Raw genomic sequence first — 17,282 nt, forward strand, 5'->3', positions numbered from 1 at the left:
AGCACCATTTATTGAAGAGACTTTCCTTACTCCGTTGTATGTTCTTATCTCCCTTGTCAAAAATTAGTTGTCCATACATGTGTGGTTTTATTTCTGGGCCCTGGATTCTGGTCCATTGATCTGCGTGTCTGTTTTTGTGCCAGTACTATGCTGTTTTGGTTACTATGGCTTTGTAGTATATTTTGAAATCAGGGAGTGTGATACCTCCAGCTTCATTCTTTTTTCTCAGGAATCTTTTGGCTATTCGTGGTTTTTTGTTGTTCCATATAAATTTTAGGATTCTTTATTCTATTTCTGTGAAAAATGTCATTGGAACTTTGATAGAGATTGCATTGAATCTATAGTATGGACATTTTAATGATGTTAATTCTTCCAATCTGAGAGCATGGAATAGCTTTCCATTTCTTTGTGTCTTCCTCAGTTTCTTCCAACAATGTTTTATAGTTTTCAGTGTACAGGTCTTTCACCTCTTTGGTTAAATTTGTTCCTGGGTATTTTATTCTTTTTGTTCGTAAGTTCAGTTAGAAATGGGATTGTATTCTTAAATTCTCTTTCTGCTGCTTCATTGTTAGTGTATAGAAATGCAACTGATTTTTGTATGTTGATTTTGTATACTGCAACTTTACCATATTCATTTATTATTTCTAAAAGTTTCCTGGTGGATTCTTTAGGGTTTTCTAGATATAAAATCATATCATCTGCAAATAGTGACAGTTTCACTTCTTCCTTTCCAATTTGGATCCATTTTATTTCTTTTTCTTGCCTGATTCCTCTGGCTAGGACTTCTAATACTATGTTAAATAAGAGTGGTGAAAGTGGGCATCTTTGTCAGGTTCCTGTTTTTAGAGGGATAGTTTTCAGTTTTTCTCCATTGAGAATGGTATTAGCTGTGGATTTGTCATATATGACATTTATTATGTTGAAGTACTTTCCTTCTATTCCCATTTTATTTGGCAGTTTTATCATAAATGGATGCTGTATCTTGTCAAATGCTTTCTCTGCATCTATTGAGATGATCATGTGATTTTTATTCTTTTTTTTAATGTGGTGTATCATGTTGATTTGCAGATGTCGAACCATCCCTGTATCCCTGGAATAAATCCCACTTGATCATGGTGTATGATCTTTTTAATGTATTGTTGTATTCGATTTGCCAGTATTTTGTTGAGGATTTTTGCATCGATGTTCATCAGTGATAGTGGCCTGTAATGTTCTTTTTCTGTGTTTTCCTTGTCTGGTTTGGTATCAGGGTAATGTTGGCTTCATAGAATGAGTTGGGGAGCTTTGCCTTCTCTTCAGTTTTTTGGAAGAGTTTGAGAAGGATAAGTATTAAGTCTTCTTTGAATATTTGGAAGAATTCACCAGAGAAGCTGTCTGATTCTGGACTTTTAGTTTTTGGCAAGTTTTTTATTACTGTTTCAATCTCCTTACTGGTGATTGGTCTATTTAGATTCTCTACTTCTTCTTGATTCAGTTTGGGGAGGTTGTATGAGCCTAAGAGTTTATCCATTTCTTCTAGGTCTGTTCAGATTCTCTACTTCTTCTTGATTCAGTTTGGGGAGGTTGTATGAGCCTAAGAGTTTATCCATTTCTTCTAGGTTATCCAATTTGTTGGAATACAGCTTTTCATAGTTTTCTCTTATGATCCTTTGTATTTCTGTGGTATCCATTGCAATCTCTCCTCTTTCATTTCTAATTTTGTTCATTTGAGACTTCTCTCCTTTTTTTCTTAGTCTGGGTAAGGGTTTGTCAATTTTGTTTATCTTGGCAAAGAACCAGCTATTTCATTGATCCCTTCTATTGTTTTTTAGGCTCTATTTCATTTATTTCTTCTCTAATTGTTATTATTTTTCTCCTTGTGCTCACTTTGGGCTTTGTTTGTTCTTCTTTTTCTAGTTCTGTAGTTTAGTTTAAGATTACTTATTTGAGACGTAGTTTAAGATTACTTGTTTGAGATTTTTCCTGTTTGTTGGCTGGGCCTGTATTGCTATGAATTTCCCTCTTAGAACTGCTTTGCTGAATCTCATAAGAGTTGGTGTGATGTATTTTCATTTTCATTTGTCTCCAGGTATTTTTTGATTTTTCCTTTGATTCCTTCATTGATCCAGTGGTTGTTCAGTAGCATGTTGTTTAGTCTCCACATATTTGTGACTTTGTCATCTTTTTTCTTGTAGTTTATTTCTAGTTTCATAGTATTGTGCTTAGAAAAAATGCTTGATATCATTTAAATCTTCTTAAACTATTAGGGCTTAGCTTATTTCCCAATTGTGGTTCATCTTTGAGAATGTTCTTTGTGCACCTGAGAAGAATGTGTATTCTACTCTTTTTGGATGGAGTGTTCTATGTGTACCTATTAAATCCATCTTGTCTTGTTTTTCATTTAAATCCACTATTTCCTTGTTGACTTTGTCTGGATGATCTATCCATTGATGTAAGTGGAATGTTGAGGTCCCCTCCTATTGTGTTGCTGTTCATTTTTCCTTTTAGGTCTGTTCATAGTTGCTTTATATACTTTGGTGCTCCTGTGTTAGGTGCATATGTATACATAAGTGTTATGTCTTCTTTGTGGAATGTCCCTTTTATCACATTATACTTCCCCTCTTTGTCTCTCATTTCCTGTTTTATCTTGAAGTCTCATGTGTCTGATATAAGTATGGCAACACCTGCTTTCTATTGCTAGCCATTTGCTTGGAGTATTGTCATCCATCCCTTTACTCTGTGCTTGTGTTTGTCTTGAGAGCTGAGATGTGTTTCCTGGAGGCAGCATATTGTTGTGTCTTGTTTTTTAATCCATCCAGCTACTCTGTGTCTTTTGATTGGAGAACTTAATTTGCATATAGAGTGATTATTCATATATGAGGGTTACTACTGCCATTTTATCTCTTGTTTTCCGGCTGTTCTTTATTTCCATTGTTTCTCTTCCCTTGTATTTCTGACTGGCATTTCAGTTTGGTGTTTCTCTATGTTGATTTTCTCAGTTTTCTCTTTATTTATGATTTGTGGCTCTGCTCTGATTTTTCGTTTAGTGGTTACCATGAATTTTCTATAAAAGATTTTGTAGATGAAATAGTCCATTTTCTGATAACCTCTTGTCTCCATTAGCCTAAACAGGTTCAATCTCTTTCCTCTTCCTCTTCTGTTATTGTTGTCACAAATTATTCTGTTTTGATTTGTGAATTTTTGACTAATTTGAAGTCTTTATAGTTATTTTCTATGCTTTCCTTCCCTTATCTTTTATGTTATAATTGCTTCCTAACCTGTTTTGATAGCTGCAATTTTCAGATTTTGTCTGTCTCTCTCCTTGCTCAAGGCTTTGTAAACCTTTGCCTGTTTGCTTCAGGTGTGAGTACATCCTTGATCACTTCTTGTTAGGGAACTCTAGTGGTGATGAACTCCCTCAGCCTTTTTTATCAGGGAAATCTTTTATTTATCCATCGTATCTGAAGTATAGTTTTGCTCGATTGAGTTCTCTTGGCTGCTGAAAGTTTTTGTCTGTCTGTATTTTGAATATATTGTTCCGTTCTCTCCTTGCCTGTAAGGTTTCTGCTGAGAAATTTGCTGAAAGCCTGATAGAGGTTCCTTTGTTGATTATTCTCTTCTGCCTTTCTGCTCTTAATATGTTTTCTTTGTCGTTGGCTTTTGCCAGTTTTACTACTATATGCCTTGGGGAAGATCTTTTTGCATTGATGTATTTAGGAGTTCTATTGTCTTCATGTATTTGTAAGTCCAGTTTCTTCCCTTGGTTTGGGAAGTTCTCACCTATTATTTCTTTGAACAAGCTCTTCGTTCCTTTCTCCCTCTCATCGCCCTCTGGAGTACCTATAATCCTTATGTTACATTTCCTGTTTGGGTGAGGTATTTATTGAAGAATTTCTTCATTTTTTTAAGTCTTAGTTCTCTCTCCTCCTCCACCAGAATCATTTCTATATTTCTGTCCTCTTAGTCACTAGTTCTGTCCTCCATAACATCAGCTCTGTTTTTAAGGTTTCTGCATTGTTTTTTATCTAATTCAGTGTATTCATCATCTCCAGAAATTTCTGTTTTGTGTTTTTTTAGAGTTTCAATCTCTTTGGTGAAGTATTCCTTCTCCTCATTAATTTTATTCCTAAGTTCATTGAACTGTTTTTCTGTGTTTTCTTGAAACTCATTGAGTTTCTTCGTGGCAACTATTTTGAATTCTGTTTGATTTGGTTGTAAATTTCTGTGATTTTACAGTTAGTTTCTGGAGATTTGTCATTTTCCTTCTGCTGTGAATTGTTGCTGTGGTTTTACCTGGTGTGTGATGAACTGATACTTTGCTGAGGCATTTGTAGTAGTACCAGGTCTCAGATTCCAACTGCTGCCTCTGGGAGGGGCAGGAGCTGTGTTTTCTGCACCACCACGTCTGCTGGAAGGCTGTCTGTGTTTGCCTGCTGGCCACAGCTGCTTGACAGGTCACACATGGATGCCTAGTTTCTCTGGTGTGGAACTGCTGCCTTGGCCGGCCACTGGCCAAGCTGGTGTGCTAGTCGGGAGGGCAGGAGCACTTCCTTTCGTGTGCGTGTGCTTGCTCCACACTCATGGGCAGTTCACCTGGGTTGCTGCATTTGGTGGGGCGCCCATGCAGTGTTCGAGCCACACCACTTGGTGTGGAGGTTTCCTCAGGCCAGGCTTCAGCTCCAAAAGTGCAAGCATTTGCCCACAGGTCTGCCTTCCTCCCACCTGCTCTTACAGTTGCATGCTGGCTGCTGTGTGAGGACCCACGACCTTAATCACTGCTGCTAGGGAAGGAGAAGGGATCCACTCACCTCATTCCACTGCTTCCTGGTGATCCAGTCCCCCTACTTTCAGATGTATGGCTGTGTGGATCTCTCAGACGTCCTTTTGTGCTTTGTAGGGTTTCCTCTGTTGATTAATGAATGTCTGTTTTGTTGTAACTTAGTGGGGAGAGATTAAGGGAACAATTAACTCTGCCATGATGCTGATGTCCCAGATTTTGGCAATTATGAATTAAGCTGCTATAAACAATTGACTATAGGTGTTTGTGTGGACATATGTTTTCAGCTTATCTGGGGAAATATGATGGAGTGTGATTGCTGGATAGTATGTAAGAATATGTTTAGTTTTGTAAGAAACTTCCACACTTACTTTCAAAGTGGCTATACTATTTTATGTTCACACCAGTAGTAAATGAGCATTCTTTTTTCTCCACATCCTTGCCAGCATTTGGTGTTGTCAGGATATTGGATTTTAGCTATTGTAATAGTGTGTAGTGGTATCTCATTGTTAGTTTGCAGTTACCTAATGACATATCGTGTTCAGCATCTTTTCATATACTTATTTGCCGTTTGTGTGTCTTCTTGGTGAAGTGTGTCATCATATCTTTTGCCCATTTTTAAATTGATTGTTTGCTTTCTTATTGTTGAAATTTAAGAGTTTTTTGCATATTTTGGGTATCAGTCCATTGTCAGATGTGTTTTGCAAATATTTTCTCCCATTCTGTGGCTTGTCTTTTCTTTCTCAGCACAGCAGAAGTCCTTGACAGAGCAGAACTTTTTAATTTTCGTGAAATCCAACTTCCCAGTTTTTTCTTTCATGACTGTGCTTTTGATGTTGTATCTAAAGAACCATTGCCAAACTCAAGGTCATCTGGGTTTTTACTTATGTTATATTCTAGGAGTTTTGTCACTTTGTGTTTTACATTTAGTCTGTGATCCATTTTAATTTTTATTAAAGGTTTACAGTCTGTGCCTAGATTTGTTTTTTCCATATGGATGTCCAGTTGTTCTAGCACCTTCTATTGAAAAGACTGTCCTTTGCCATTGAATTGCCTTTGCTCCTTTGTCAAAGATTACTTAACTCTATTTGTATGGATCTATTTCTAGGGTTTCTGTTCTGTTCCATTGACCTATTTGTCTGTTTTCTTAGTAAAGCCAGACTGTCTTGATTATAGTACGTTTATAGTAAGTCTAGAAGTTGGATAATGTCAATCTTCTGACTTTGTTCTTTTCCTTCAATGTTGTGTTGCCTATTCTGGGTCTTTTGCTTCTCCATGTAAAGTTTAGAAACAGTTTATCAGGATCTGCAATAAAACTTGCTTGGGTTTTTATGGGATTCCGTTGAATTTATAGATCAAGTTGGGAAGAACTGGTATCTGGACAATATTGAACTTTCCTTTCCATATAGCCCTTTAGAGATATCTCATCTTGAGGTAAGGGATTGGCTTTTATACCCCTAAGTAGATCTCCCATGTCAAATGCAGGCTGCTCTGAGAGAGAAGGCATGATCCTCCCTCAGTGGCTCTGTTTGTCTGAGGGGTGCTCCTGGTAGAGCACTTAGCTGAGAGCCATCAGCAGTAACACTCCTAGCAGCTGTGGGAATTACATCCTTGGTACTAAAAGAGGTCTGCATTGTATACCACAGTATCCACTGTAGCTTCCCCTCTAGGTTTTGCTTTAGCTGTTTATTAGCCATATAATTTATTACTATCTTTTCAGGTCATAGACTCTTTTATTTATTTGATATCCAATATTTTTCCTGTTGTTATTGTTTTCTGGAAGGGTTGTACAAAAAACCTGATTTGTCATATTATTTGGAATAACTCATATTCCCTGGGCCCCCACAGCGGAGCACGTGAACTTAACCACTCGGCCATGGTCCCGGCCCCAACCGTTAATTCTTTGACTTACACTTTTTCTTCTTTGTTTCTCTCTCTTGTTTTTTAAAGATTGATACCTGAGCTAACAACTATTGCCAATCTTTTTTTTTATGCTTTGTTCTCTCCAAATCCCCCCCAGTACATAGTTGTATATTTTACTTGTGGGTCCTTCTAGTTGTGGCATGTGAGATGCCACCTCAGCACAGTTTGATCAGTGGTGCCACGTCCGCGTCCAGGATCCAAACCAGTGAAACCCTGGCCTGCCCGAAGCGGGGCGTGCGAACTTAACCACTCGGCCTCGGGCCAGCCCCTCTTCTTTGTTTCTCTTAATGACCACTCAGATTCTTGTGAAATGATCTAGAGAAATAGTATGGTAATTTAGGAAGAAACTCAATAGTGTAATTTTTGTAAAATGACAAATTATTAAGAAATTCTCAACAAGTATGTCAATGTCATGGTGGCGAGAATCATTCCTTTTTTCTCTCCTCTTTGATTTACAACTAGTTGGACATCCATATCCAAACCAAAGTGCCCTATGCACAGCACACCAGGACACCCAAGAGGTCCATCCGTGTACCTGAAATTGGGTGGATTGGACGCTGGAGGAGGCTCTGGAGCCAGGGGAGTTATGCTGGCAGTAGTGGCACTGGCAGAGGCACACTGGGAGCAGCAGAGGAAGTGGAAAGCAAGAGGGGTGAGTGAGAGTCTGCCCAGCCGCATGGGCTGCAGCTGGAGAATCCTCTTGCTCTTCAGCAACACCTATATTTCTGAGGAGAGACCTCCATGACTTAGGGGGAGGGAAAGGAAAGGGTGGACGGCAGACAAAAACAACTGAAGGAACACATTTCCTGCTGTCTGCCCCAGGATTCCGGTAAGAGATCTGCCCACACACCTCTGGGACTCCATTGCTCAAGGATCCTCCTACGAGGCTGTGGGCACATCCAAAGCTCCAAGTGCTAAGCATGCATTTCCCCCTACTCGACTCTGTCTTTTCATGGCATGTTGTTTATGTGCGTGCTCCCAGCTTTAGCCACAGGTCAGCTCCAATAAGAGAAGCCAAAACTTTGTGCTACAGCAACACCTTCTGTAAAACAAAAGAAAGGCTTATAATTGCTAACTTGTTGAACTGTTAAAATCAAAGTAAGCAAAGCCTTCCGTAAATAAGAATGGTGTTCACTACTTCAAATGCTGTGACAGAGGCACATTTTATCTAACACTACGAAAAATCATGGTAATGTGGTATCACAAAAAGAAAACGACAGCACTCCAGCAACTAAACCCAAGGACACAGAGTATTGCAATCTGATAAAGAATTAAAAATAGTTGTTTTGAAGAAATTCAACAAGCTACAAGAATACTCAGAAAGGCAATTCAGTGAACTCAAGAATAAAATTAATGAAGAGGATTACTTTACCAAAGAGACTGAAGTTCTAAAAAAGAGCCAAATAGAAATTTTTGAGCTGAAGAACGCAATAAACGAGATGAAGAAAGTGTTAGAAAACATTGGAAATAGAGCAGGTCAAATGGAAAAGAGAAGAGGCAAGCTGGAGGATAGGAATTTAGAAATGATTCATGTGAAAGAGGAGAGGGAACTAAGATTTTTAGAAAGTGGGGAAATCCTACAAGAATTGTTAGACTCTATTAGAAAAGTCAATATGAGATTAATGGGTCAACCAGAAGGAGAAGATAGATAGAAAGGGACAGAGAATTTACTTAAAGAAATAATAGCTGAGAACTACCCAAACCCGGGGAAGGAACCAGATATACAATTACATGAAGTTAATAGAATACATTGTTATCTTAATACAAAAAGATTTTCTCCAAGACACGTTATAATGAGACTGTCAAAAGTCAATAATGACAAAAGAATTTTAAAGGCAACCCAGGAGAACAAGATAGTAACTTCCAGAGGAACCCCATTAGACTATCAGCAGGTTTCTCAGCAGAAACTCTACAGACCAGGAGAGAGTAGAGTGACATATTCAAAGTATTGAAAGATTAAAGATTTCCAGCTAAGAATACTCCATCCAGCAAAGTTATCCTTTGGATGTGAAGGAGAAATAAAGGCTTTCCCTGACAAAAAAAAGCTGAGGGAGTTCACCTCCACTAGACAAGCCTTACAAGAAATGTTGAAAGCAGCTCTTCAAGCTGAATGAAAAGACAAAAACACACAAAACTGATTGAGATGATAGGTAGTCAGAATTAGAAAACTGTAACTCTATTTTAGAATAGTATATTAAACAATTATAGCATAAAAGTTAAAGGAAATATTTAACATTGAAATATTGCTACTGAAATTGAAAATAAATGAGCATTGAAAATAAAGCTACTACAATTTGGTAATTAATTCATAGCATAAAAAGAGATCATTTGTGACATCAAAAACATAAAAGGAGAGCAATAAAAGGATGGAACCTTTATAGGTGAATGAAGATAAATTGCTATCAGCAGAAAAAGAACTGTTTTATCTATGAGATGTTTTATGTAAACCTCATGGTAACCACAAGGCAAACATCTAGAGCAGAGACACAAAACAGCAAAAAAGGGGAGACTGAGCAAATCACCGTGGAAAACCACCAACTTAAAAAGGTAAATAGAAACAGAAGGAAAAAGAAACAGTGGAGAGACAAAATAACCGGAAGGCAAAAGATGAAATGGCACTAGTGTCTTTATAAATCAATAATCACCCTAAAGGTAAATGAATCGAACTCACAGTCAAAAGGCACAGAGTGGCTGAATGGATAAAAAAAGAAACAAGACCTAACTATATGCTGACTACAGGAGACTCATGTCTGTTCTAAAGATATACATAGGCTTAAGTTAAAGGGATGGAAGATGATAGTCCAAGCAAGTAGAAACCCGAAGAAAGTGGGCATAGCCATACTTGTATCAGACAAAAGAGACTTCAAGTCAAAAATGGTAATAAGAAGCAAAGAAGGCCGTTCTATAATGATAAAGCAGTTAATGTGTCAAGAGGACATAACAATCATAAGTACATTTGCTCCCAACATCTGAGCACTGAAATATATTAAGCAAACACTAACAGATCTTAAGGGAGAAATTCACAGCACTACAATATTAGTAGGTGAATTTAATACACTACTGTCAGCAATGGATAGAATATCCAGACAGAAAATCAACAAGGAAATGTTGGAATCGAGCCATACTTTAAATCAAATGGACTTAGCAGACACATACAGGACATTCCATCCAACAGCAGCTGAATACACATTCCTCTCAAGTACACATGGAACGTTCTCCAGGATAGATCATATGACAGGACACAAAACAAATCTTAGCAAATTTAAGAAGATTGAAATCATAACCAGCTCCCTTTTCTGACCATAGTGGTATGAAGCTAGAAATCAACAAGAGGAAAGTGAGAGATCTACAAATATATGGAAACTAAACAACACACTTCTAAACAACAAATGGGTCAAAGAAGAAATCAAAAGGGAAATAAAAAATTATTTTGAAACAAATGAAAATGGAAATACAGTGCATCAAATCTCGTGGGATGCAGCAAAAGCAGTTCTGAGAGGAAAATGTATAGCAATAAATGTGTATATTAAGAAATTAGAAAGATTTCAAGTAAACAACCTAGCTCTTCACCTGATGGAACTAGCAAAAGAAGAACAAATTAAGCTTCAAGTAGTGAAAGAAAGGAAATACTAAAGATCAGAGTAGAATTTAATGAAATAGAGACAAGAAAAACAATAGAAAGGATCAGTGAAACTAGGAACTGGTTCTCCGCAAGGATAAGCAAAATTGACAAAGCTTTTGCTTGACTAAGGCAAAAATAAGACTCAAATAAATAAAATTAGAAATGAAACAGGAGACATAACTGATACTGTAGAAATACATATGATCATAAGAGACTTATGAACAATTATATGCCAACAAATTAAATAACCTAGAATTGGATACATTTCTAGAAACAACCTACTGAGACTGAAAGGGAGAGAGAGAAAATCTGAACAGACCAATAATGAGTAAAGAGATTGAATCGGTAATTTTAAAACTCCCAAAACAGAAAACTCTAAGACCAGATGACTTCACTGTGAATTCTACCAAACACGTAAAGAAGAATTAACATGAGTTCTCCTCAAAGTCTTCAAAATATCGAGGAGGAAGGAAAACTTCCAAACTCATTCTACAAAGCCACCAGCCTTACTTGATACCAAAACCAGATAAGGATACCGCTAGAAAAGAAAATATAGACCAATACCCCTGATGAATATAGATGCAAAAATTCTCAGCAAAATATTTGCAAACTGAGATCAAGAACACATTAAAAGGATTATGCACCTTAACCAAGTGGGATTTATCTCTGGCATGCAAGGATGGTTCACCTTACACAAATCAATAAATGTAACAGATTAGTAAAATGAACGATAAAAATCACATGATCTCAATAGATGCAGAAAAGGCATTTGAAAAAATAGAACATCCTTTCATGATAAAAACTCTTAACAGATTGGGTGTAGAAAGAATACACCTCAACATAATAAAGCCCATCTATGACAGACCCACAGCTAACATTATACTCAAAGGAGAAAAATTGAAAGCTTTTCGTCTAAGATCCAGAACAAGACAAGGATGCCCAGTTTTATCACTCCTATTCAAAATAGTACTAAATCCTGGCTAGAGCAATTAGACAAGAGAAATAAATGAAAGACATCCAAATCAGAAAAGAAAAAGTAAAATTGTTGCTATTTACTGATGATATGATTTTGTACATATAAAATCCCAAAGAGTCAATCAAAAAACTGTTGGAACTAATCAACAATTTCAGTAAGTTGCAACACAAAATCAACATGCAGAAATCAGTTGCATTCCTTTACACTAATGATGCAACATCTGAAAAAGAAATAAAGAAAACTGTCTCATTCACAGCATCAAAAACAATAAAATACAGATAAATTTAACCAAAGAAGTGAAAGATCTGTACAGTAAAAACTAAAAGACTTTGCTGAAAGAAATTGAAGAAGACACAGTCAAATGGAATGATGTGCCATGTTCATGGATCAGGAGAATTAATATTAATAAAATGTCCATACTACTCAAAGCCATCTACAGATTCGATGCAATCCCTATCAAAATAAATGGAAATAGAAGAAACAATCCTAAAATTTGTGTGGAACCACAAAAGACCCAAAATAGCCAAAGCAATCCTGAGAAAAAAGAACAAGGCCAGAGGTATCACACTTTCGATTTTAAACTACAAAGCCATAGTAATAAAAACAGTATGTACTGGCACAAAAATAGACACATAGACCAACTGAAGAGAATAGAGAGCCTGGAATTAAATCTCAGGATATATAGTTAGCTAATATTTCACAAGGGAGAACAGTCTCTTCAACAAATGGTCCTGGGGAAACTGGAGAAACACATGCAGAACAGTGAAATGTGACCCCTCTCACACCACTCACAAAAATTAACCTGAATTGGATCAAAGACATAAGCATATGACCTGATAATGTAAAACTTCTAGAAGAAAACACAGGGAAGAAAGTCCTTGATATTGGTCTTGCCAATGATCTTTTGGACATTATGCCAAAAGTGCAAGCAACAAAAGCAAAAATCAATAAATGGGACTACAGCAGAGTGAAATGCACAGCAAAGAAACAATTAGCAAAATGAGAAGACACCCTACAGAATGGGAGGACATTTTTGCAAACCATATATTGGTTAAGGGGTTAATATCCAAAATATAGAAAGCACTCATACAACTTAATAACAAAAAAACACATAATCCAGTTAAAAAAGAACTAAATAGACATTTTTCCAAAGAGGACATCAAAATGGCCAGCAGGCACATGAGCTCAACATCACTAATCATCAGGGAAATGCAAATCAAACCCACAATGAGATATCAACTCACACCTGTTAGAATGACTATCTTCAAGAAGCTGAGACAGCAGGTGCTGGTGAGGCTGTGGTGCAAAGAGAACCCTTATACACTGTTGACTGGAATGCAAATTGGTCCAACCACTGTGGAAAACAATATGTAATTTTCTCAAAAAGTTAAAATAGATCCACCATCCGATTCAGCAATTCTACTTCTAAGTGTATTTCCAAAGGAAATGGAAACAGGATTTTGAAAAGATATATATACTCCCATGTTTATTGCAGCTTTATAGCCAAGATATGCAAACAACCCAAATGCCCATCAACAGATGAATGGATAAAAAAGATGTGGTATATATACACAATGGAATATTATTCAGTCATGAGAAGTGAGGATATCCTGCCGTTTGTGACAACATGGATGGACCTTGAGCACATTATTCTAAGTGAGATAAGTCAGACTGAAAGGCAAATACTGTATGATATCACATATATGTGGAATCTAAAAAGTCAGACTCATAAAAAACAGAGAGTAAAATAGTGGTTACCACGGTCTGGAGAGTGCAGGGGTAAGATTGATGTTGTCTCAGGTACAAACTTGCAATGAGTAGTAAATAAGCCATAGAGATCTAATGTACAGTGTAATGAATACAGACAACAATATTGTGGAATAATTATGTGATGAGCATCGCTACAGCAGCAGTCGTATTACAATCTATAAATGTGTAAAGTCACACTTTGTACTCCTTAAATTTACACAGTGTTATTTGTCAAATTTATTCAATAAAAAAGAAATCCATTTATTAAACAGAGAATCAGCAATATTTTACTTTAGCTCTTTTCTCTTACTATGAAAATGGTATAAGCTGGATCATTGTCATAGTGAATTAGAAAAAATTTAGCATGTTTAAAGTAATGGAAAACCCACTATCACAACATTCTAAATAAGCTCTTGTTTGCAGGAACTGATAGCCTGTCAGATTTAGCAAGTGTCAGTCATCAAGTTCTCTAAAGTGTATATTTTCATTCAAGATTATGCCTTTTCTTGCTAAGCAACCAAGAACCCAAGAGCTTGTCTCTCTAACATGTAGTTATGCCACCAGTTATAATGTGTAATTTTTAAACCTTTGCTTTCTTTAGCGATATTGCTCCTAATTCCGTTTTACCCAGTCTTGGCCTCTGAGATTTCATGTCAGGTAGGGGGTAAAGTGAAGGTATCAGCAGACATTTTTCTGGCCAGAGAACTTTAAGCACCTGAGAAACCTTCACCTCATCTTTTGCAGTTAATTATCGGTTTTTGATTATGCATTTACATTTATGTCTCACTGCTGATAGCATCTTATTTTGTGTTATGAAATATATCAAGTATCCAGAAGAGCATGGAGAATAATATGTCTGTATTGAGCTACCCAGATTTGTCAGATCTTAAATGTTTTCGCTTTTACCCCACTTTCAATCTCATTATTCTTTTCTGTGTTAACCACTATTAAAAGTAGCTTTGTATTTTCCCAGACCTATTTCTATGTATCCATTTATACAAACACACATTCAAATATCAATATACATGCATAGTTTTTAGTTTTTGAAAAATATAAATGCAGTCATGCTGTACATATTTTTCTGATGTTTCTTTCATTTTTACCATATTGTAGTTATCTTTTTGTGTCAGTACATGTTGACCTACCTCATTTAGTGAACTGCTTTTTAAATATGATTTACGTTAGTACATTACCCTCACATTTAGCAGGCACTCAGAAAATATTGGCCATGGTTGCACTGTTAATATTATTATAACTATATGGTCTGGATGTACCAAACTTTATTTAGCCACTTACTTACAGAGTGACTTTTAGGTAGTTTCTAGCTTTCCAATCTAATCTTTATCTTTTCTTTTAGGATATTTCCTTTAGGATAACTTTTTAAAATCACAGGTCTCATGATTTTTAGGTAAATTATTAGTAAATGAAGGACCTTTTGAAATAATAATAATAATTTGATAAATATAATTGTTGGGAGTCAACATATTTATTTTCTCAAAGATCTTAAAACTTTTCTAGGAGGATTACAGTATGGACAGTCTTGCTTATTTCCAAATTTACTATGCCATTTTACTAGGAGCCTTATCTTTTAGTGCCTGAGTCAAGTGTTTAATCAGGAATTGGCAAACTATGGTCCATGGGCCAAAACTGGCCTCTGCCTGTTTTTCTAAATAAAATTTTACTGTAACACAGCCATCCCATTTATTTATGTATCATTTATGGCTACTTTCTTATGTAGTTGCAGCAGAGACCGTACGGCCCACAAAGCCTAAAACACTGACTCCGACTCTTCACGGAAAAGGTTTGCTGTAGATGAATCTTACATGTGTGCCAGGAGTTGACCTGGTACTAGGAGGGCTGACCTTGAAGTCAAGACATCTCATGTGCCTTTGACTTTGTTTCTCTGACTTTGGGGGATATTACTTTATCTTCCTAGACCATCGTTTCTTCCTCTTCGAGATGGAGTATTAATACATCATTTTTGAGATCCTTTCTAGCTCTATAAAGTTCTGAGAAACTTTGTAATATAAGATTTAAAAAGGCATTTGGAATAGATATAAACACATAGAATATATCTCTATATGTGTCTCTCTCTGTATATATGTATATACTATATATGATATAGAATAGATAAAAAAACAAATTTGCAAATAGACCAGAAAATGGAGGAGATACAGAGACTTTTTTTTTTTGAGGAAGGTTAGCCCTGAGCTAACTACTGCCAGTCCTCCTCTTTTTTGCTGAGGAAGTCTAGCCCTGAGCTAACGTCCGTGCCCATCTTCCTCTCCTTTGTATGTGGGACGCCTACCACAGCATGGCATGCCAAGCGGTGCCGTGTCTGCACTCAGGATCCAAACCGGTGAACCCGGGCCGCCGAGAAGTGGAACGTGCGAACTTAACCACTGCGCCACTGGGCCGGCCCCTGGAGATTTTTCTTATGGTATAATAAACACAGGAATCTTTATTATGGAGATATATTCCCATCGTGAAAATGTATTAAACAGTGAATTTTCTGATAGCGGGAGAGCCTGTGTTCCATTGTGTTAAGTGGGAAAAGTAATAATGTGTTGCAAGCTCAGCCCCTAACCCTAACCAGATATTCCCCAAATAGCAGTAAAATATTCTTCCCCATCTGTATAATTGTATATAGTTGTTGTCATACTATGGCATTTAAAATATCATTAACTGATTATATAGTTCTTAATGAACTCAGTAGTGGATATGTAATAATTTGAAATATAATTATGTGTTCCTTGTACAGTGTACCTAATGTGTACTGTTATGTAATATATAGTGATATAGTCAAAGATACATCATGAGAGCAAATAATACTTAGAAAATAAAATGGTTGAAGGAAAAAAAGAGTTATCTTTCAGCCAATAAATCCCATCAGTCATGGTTTATAAGGCGTTCTGGTTAAGGGCATTCATTCACTGTCTGTCACCTGTCCGTTATTAATATCTCCTTGCCACCTATTTCTCAGTCGTCTTTTCGTAATTTGCCTTACAGGATGCAATGTTTTATATAAAGGGAGAAACATACTAATATCTTGATATCCCCAGGATTTGGCCATCCAATGGGAAATGAGAATTCCTCTACATAAGATATGTTATTTGCTGGGGCTGGCCCCGTGGCCGAGTGGTTAAGTTCGCGCACTCCGCAGCAGGCGGCCCAGTGTTTCGTTAGTTCGAATCCTGGGCGCGGGCATGGCACTGCTCATCAGACCACGCTGAGGCAGCGTCCCACATGCCACAACTAGAAGAACCCACAACGAAGAATACACAGCTATGTACCGGGGGGCTTTGGGGAGAAAAAGGAAAAAATAAAATCTTTAAAAAAAAAAATAAAAAAAAAAAAGATATGTTATTTGCTGCTACATCCCTTCACAAATCTTTTAATATACTCTTACCATTTTGACTGTTCTTTTTCTTCCTCCATCAACAGGTACTTGTACTTTTTTATGTGATGGTGAAGGCATTTACTTGCGTGTATAATTTTTCTAAGGCCAAATTCCCTTTTTTTTTGTCCATTTTCCATAAATATCATATCAGTTGAGGACTTTAAATCAGCCTCCCAAAATAGTTTTTAATCCTGGAGATCAAATAAATTTGATTTTCGTTTAATTCTGTTAATGAACCTACAATTCCATTGTTACATCTTACTACCACGGCAGAAAGATTAAAACTGCAGCATTCCACGGTGATTAACATATTCAGTCATCCTTCCTGGGTGAGGGTGTGGCAGGGGGTACACTTGTACTAGTTGAGTGAGGCATCCCGTCCACTCATGTGTAGCTTCATCTTTCTAAACTGACTGCCAGTCTTGACCCGTCTTCTGGAAGAGGGCACCCTCTGGTGTCCCTGTATGGGGTAACAAGTATAATTCATGGTGGTAAAGTGCTTCTGGAAACTCCGTTTGGGCTTAGTTCAATAAGCCAAGTCCATCCCTAAGGCTCCCCACTTGCTCCTTGATTGTTGGGGCCAGTGTTGACTTAGCCACCACAAGTCCTGTTAGCTTTGGGCACTTGTGGTCTGAGTGTGATTTGAATATAATGTGTACATTATATTTTATGTCCCAAGAAATAGCCATTAGGTGTATTTCACTTTCAGGTAAAGTTCAGTCTGCATTAGCCACACGGTTTAGTACAGTAGCCCTTTTCTGAATTCCAGGGGTGAATCTGTGAGTGAGATGTAGCTACCGTGTTGTATCAGGTTCACTCTTTTAGAGGCCACCGGAATCCCATGAGTGCTGTCGTG

The 17,282-nt window shown here is 37.0% G+C and overlaps 1 protein-coding gene across 27 annotated transcripts in view; it reads left to right on the plus strand.

Moving 5' to 3' along the window:
• The window catches only part of MIPOL1 (mirror-image polydactyly 1), a 302,394-nt gene that overhangs the window by 17,596 nt on the left and 267,516 nt on the right, over positions 1-17,282 (plus strand). For 3 of the 27 annotated variants that reach the window (XM_070274331.1, XM_023624225.2, XM_070274289.1), the window contains exon 3: positions 7,142-7,331. The exons of the other annotated variants lie outside the window; for them this stretch is intronic. The gene's annotated coding sequence lies outside the window, so the exon portion shown is untranslated. The remainder of the gene's footprint in view (positions 1-7,141; positions 7,332-17,282) is intronic. 27 annotated transcript variants of the gene reach the window in all.

The sequence above is a fragment of the Equus caballus genome, chromosome 1 (genome assembly GCF_041296265.1).
Source record: "Equus caballus isolate H_3958 breed thoroughbred chromosome 1, TB-T2T, whole genome shotgun sequence".
In the NCBI taxonomy this organism is placed as follows: Eukaryota; Metazoa; Chordata; class Mammalia; order Perissodactyla; family Equidae; genus Equus; species Equus caballus.